This window comes from Citrus sinensis, chromosome 3, assembly GCF_022201045.2.
Source record: "Citrus sinensis cultivar Valencia sweet orange chromosome 3, DVS_A1.0, whole genome shotgun sequence".
Taxonomy (NCBI): domain Eukaryota; kingdom Viridiplantae; phylum Streptophyta; class Magnoliopsida; order Sapindales; family Rutaceae; genus Citrus; species Citrus sinensis.
In genome coordinates this window covers 10,836,312-10,841,556 of record NC_068558.1, presented here as the reverse complement: position 1 = coordinate 10,841,556, position 5,245 = coordinate 10,836,312, and the positions used below count along the sequence as shown (strand labels likewise).

General features: G+C 35.7%; 1 non-coding gene across 1 annotated transcript; it reads right to left on the bottom strand.

Moving 5' to 3' along the window:
* Window positions 1–985: 985 nt before the first annotated feature.
* LOC127901595 (small nucleolar RNA R71) lies at window positions 986–1,089 on the bottom strand. Its single transcript, XR_008053839.1, has one exon. It is a non-coding gene; the product is annotated as a small nucleolar RNA R71 (small nucleolar RNA).
* Between the last annotated feature and the right edge of the window lie 4,156 nt (window positions 1,090–5,245).

The window sequence follows — 5,245 nt, the reverse complement described above, 5'->3', positions numbered from 1 at the left end:
CACAAATCCAATCACCCATTCATAAAATTAATTCTACACACAATTAAAATCCACCTCCTCATGGGATCGACACTCGTCACCATTGATCTATACTACAATAGATTTGTGCGCTTGCGAGTTCATTAAAATTTGCACAACAAGTTTTTGGCGCCATTGCCGGGGAGGTAAGTAATTTTAATTCATGGAATAAATTTTTTTGAATAATTTCTTTTATTTGTTTTCTTGTATTTTTTTTTTCTTATTAAAAAAAAAGTGAATCTACATTTAAAGGTTAGTATTTCTTTTCTTTTTCTCTTCTTTAAAATTCAGTAATTTAATTTTCAATTTATTTATCTTTGTAAATTTTTTTTTATCTTATTAATTTTTTTAGTTAATTTATTTCACGTATTTATTTTTTTGTATTTTTATAGAAAAATTTTAACAGCGTGATAAGATTAGTATCGTAATTTCTCCCTCTTCTTTATTTTTATTTGTTTTGTTCTCATCTTTATTTTTATTTTATTTGTTTTGCATGCATGGTCGTAGGTCATTATTACCTAATCTTGAACCTATAGACCTTAAACTAGAAAAAACACTTCGCACACATAAACACGTTAAAAATAAAATGGATTTGCAACCACAGGAGAGGCCATTTAAGGACTACTTTAGTTATTTAGCTAATTTGAGCACATCATGCATAAGATACCCAAATGTAGCTGCTAGGAGTTTTGAACTAAAACCTAGTGTGCTAAACTGTCTCCCCACATTCTATGGCTTAGAAAATGAGGACCCATATAATCATCTAAATGATTTTCATGCTATTTGTCAAACTTTTAAATACGAGAATTTTTCAGATGATGATGTAAAACTTAGACTATTCCCATTTTCTTTAAAGGATAGAGCTCGTTCATGACTTAATACATTGCCTGCTAATAGCATTACATCATGGGAACAAATGGTTACAAAATTTTTGAATAAATATTTCCCAGTGCATAAAACCAATGCTATTCGCAGGGAAATTTCAGAGTTTACCCAGAGAGATGACGAGCAGTTTTTCGAAACATGGGAGCGATTCAATGGGCTACTCTTGAAGTGTCCACATCATGGGTACGAGAAATGGCACCAATGCCAATACTTTTTGGAGGGATTATTGCCGAATGTGCAAGAATGGCTAATGGCAACAAGTGGAGGAGAGCTAATGTCAAAAAGTGCATCAGAGATTTGGGAATTCTTCCAGCGACAAACGGATAATTCCCAACAACGGAGTCGATCACTCAGGAATACTAGAAGAACTAAGGGAGTAAATGAGGTTCACATTGGCGAGTCAAGTTCAGAAATTAAAGAAGTCAAAGCAATAATTGAAGGTCTCTCTCGACAAATAGCATCGTTATCGACTACTAAATCAACAGAGCCACATGACCATGACTCATACTCAGATCAAGCCAATGCCATAGGTGTAATGAGAAAGCCATCAAATTACAACCCATACTCCAACACATATAATCCTGCATGGAGAGACCACCCCAATTTTTCATGGTCTCAAGGATTCTAACAGAATAGACCAGCAGCTCCAGCTCCACCAATGCAACAAATTCCTCAAAATCCTCAAGCCTCTCAGCCACCATTCAGACCATACAATCAGAACCAGAACCACTCTCAACCCAGACCATGGGAGGATGCATTCCAGAATCTCAAGAATCTTACTCACTCCACGATTGAGCAACAGAACCGCACCATTGATGGACTACGAAATGAGTTGAGAGCAGGCTTCAACTCACAAGCTCAATCAGTTTCAAGCCTCGAGAAGATGGTGGGACAACTTGCTTCTTCAATTCAGACCTTGGCAATAACTGTTGAGAAAGGCAAGTTTCCAAGTCAACCAGTGCCTAATCCTAAAGGAGTACATGAAGCAAGTACCAGTTCACCACAGCAGCATGGAAAAGTCAAAGCAGTCATGACCTTGCGAAAAGGAAAAGAAGTCGACAACAAAGTGGAGATGCCGGTGACAAAAGGAAATCAAATTGTACCTGTGAATGTTGAGGAATCATCACCGGAGGAGAAAGAAGAAACCAACCCACGAGAATATGTTCCCAAAGCTCCATTTCCTCAAAGGTTAGCGAAAGGAAAGAAGGGAAAATCCACAGGTGAGATTCTCGAAATCTTCAAACAGGTAAGTGTTAACATCCCTTTACTTGATGCTATTAAACAAGTTCCATCTTATGCCAAGTTTCTTAAAGACCTTTGTACTAAAATGAGAAATATGCATGTTCAAAAGAAGGCATTTTTAACAGAAAACGTTAGTTCTATACTCCATCATAAAATTTCTTTAAAATGCAAAGACCCAGGCTCCCCCACTATCTCTTTACCACAACCAGGCATGTATGCAATACATTTTGGAGGTAACTCACCTGCCGATCGTACTTTAGCCTCGATTAACCAACGGATGTCAGCAGGTATGTTATTCCTCATGAGTAATCGCATGCGTTCGGACCGAGCTTTATAGATCGTAAGGAGGGCATTCTGAGGAAGTGAAGGGAATCGCTTGTGAAGCTTCGCTAGAATCTTGTTTCTGTCTATACTTTCGCCTCAGAATGTCAGTTATTATGGGAAACTGAAGTAACCGACTTCATTGTCACGGAGTACCGTTATCCGCCACTTCACCGGGGTAACAAACTAAAGCACACAAACAGAAAAACAAATCAAAACACACAAAGAAAATTAAAATCGTCCTCTTATTGAATTTACCTCAAGCTCCAATTGGATGTCGTAAACACTTCTCTCAATATCTCGGAGTTGGCTTTCTAGATTCTCAACATAGGCTACTAACTCTGGTGGTTGTAGAGCCCAAGATTCTTAAATGTGATTTCTTTTTTGTCAAGCACTCCCAAATTGTTTTTGAGAAGTATTTCAATGGCAGCTACTCCCAATAGACAATTCAAGAACATTTGTGTGCTTTCTGGATTTACCTATGGCAAACATAAAGAGTTTGTTGAGGCAGCCATAGATCTTGGTCGAAGCATAGTAGCGAGAAAATTACACTTGGTGTATGGAGGAGGTAACTGAGGGTTATCAAAAATGGTCTCAGAAGCAGCTTTTATCAGAGGAAGTCAAGTGTTAGGCATCATCCCAAGAGTCCTAAAACCATTGGGCAGTTCGTCTGACTCATCAACTGGGGAAGAGTTAGTCGTCTCAGGTATGCAAGAAAGAATAACTGAAATGCTTAATCATGCTGATGCTTTTATTTTCCTTCCAGGAGATCTTGCAACACTAGAGGCACTTATCACACTAGCATCTTGGGCCCATCTGCACATCCACCAGAAATCCATCAGTTTGTTAAATGTCAATAACTTTTATGATGGCTTTATCGCATTTCTTAACCATGCAATAAAAAACTATTTCATTCCTTCTAATGTGAAAAAACTCTTTATTTGTGCTCACACTGCTAATGAGCTACTTGATATGTTACAAGCTTATAGACCGAAGCCAGACCCCTGGACCTTTGTGTTGGAGCGTCCAAATAATGGTGGCAACAGTAGCCGCAGTAAGAAGTACAAATTAGATTTAACTCTCCGCCTATAAATATTTTCTTCTGTGTTGCACTACCCAGGTGATGTCTTCTAAACTCTACTTCTTTCCTTTAAAACATTGAGGACAATGTTTCGTTCTGGTTGGGGGGAGGGAATAGTCGACAATTGTGGAATCTTGGTTAAGTTTTTACTGATTTTTTGTTGTAGAAACTAACTGTTGCTAACGTTTTGTGTTGAAGATGGCTGAATATGGAGTGTAGTTACTCTAGAAACGCATCTTCATCGTTTAAAAAAAAAACCGTTTTCTTCCTCTTTCTCCTTTATAAATATATATTTTCAAATTTTTGAGTCGAAGATGGCTGAATATGCAGTGTAGTGCCTCTAGAAACGCATCTTCTAAGTTAAAAAAAAAACCATTTTCATTTTCTATCATTTTAAGTATAACTTTTCTAATTAGTTTTATGCATCATTTTCACATTTCTGCATGCATATTTTCCTTTCATGTTTAGAATAGGTTGAGGGGTAGAATGTTGTTTAAAAAAAAAAAAATTGTGTGATTTGTTTTAACATTGGATGACATGATTAATTTCAAATTTTCGTATTTGTATTATCTTTGGTCTTAAGTGATGTTACATTATGTTTGCTACTCCACATGTTGATGTCGGAGATAAATATGAGTTGCTTGAAGGAATGAACATGTCATAAATAAGTGCCAAGTGAGTTTTTTAGCCTATCATTTTTTTTGGAGAGTAACCCTTTTGCCCATTCTTTATACAGCTTAGCAGTTTATTATTTTATATACGACCTCTAGATTTCTTTTGAGTTAATCCTTAAAAAAAAAATATGTTGCTACATTAGGAGGCCCATCTAACTAGTAGATATGGATAATTATTTAGAGCCCTAAAAGATGATGGAAAGGCCATCTTTGATCCGTTTGAACCTTTCTAACCATCCCTTTTATTAAATATCCATAGTTACCCCTTTTGAGCCTTTAAAAAAAAATATTTTCTTTGTCAACTTATCATCTTGACCCACTCCTATTTGGAGTATTACCCGATGTCTTATAAGTTCCATCACCTATTTATGTTTGAGAAAATGTAAATAATTATTTTGTTCAGTGAAGTTATGCCAAATAAAAGCAAAAAAAAAACAACAAAACAAAAGTTGTTGTTTCAAAAGAATAAAAATAACAATAATAGGTGAAATCCACCTTGCAACTTCTAAAAAAAAAAAAATTTCTCTGCATTTTTCTCAAACATACACTTTCTTTTCCTTATTTCATTTCTTTGTTAGCCATATCCCTAGCCTACGTTACGTCCTAATAAAAGTCCTTCTTGATTTTAGGGAACTATAGTTTGAAGTAGAAGCTAGTTATATGGACTAAAAAGATGTAGTGGTGCATATAAAAAATAAATCAATAAATTGGGTTGACTAACATTTTTTATTTGACTTGAGATCGTATTATTTCTAAGCTGAGGGCATATTTCTTTCATCTTGGTGAGAGCATGTGATATCACTTCTTTATTATTTTCTCTCAATTACCATTCATTGGAGTGACTATTTTTATTGGGTTTAATTTCTTTGTGAGAGTGTCACTACTTCCAGTGAGATTTTGCGGTTTGACATGTCATTCTTGAAAGTAACTATAACAAAGTCTACTGGGCTGATTCATGTGGATGGTTGATGTGGGTGTGATATTTCTTTAGACTGGAGATAATGCTTATACTTTTATTTGATTG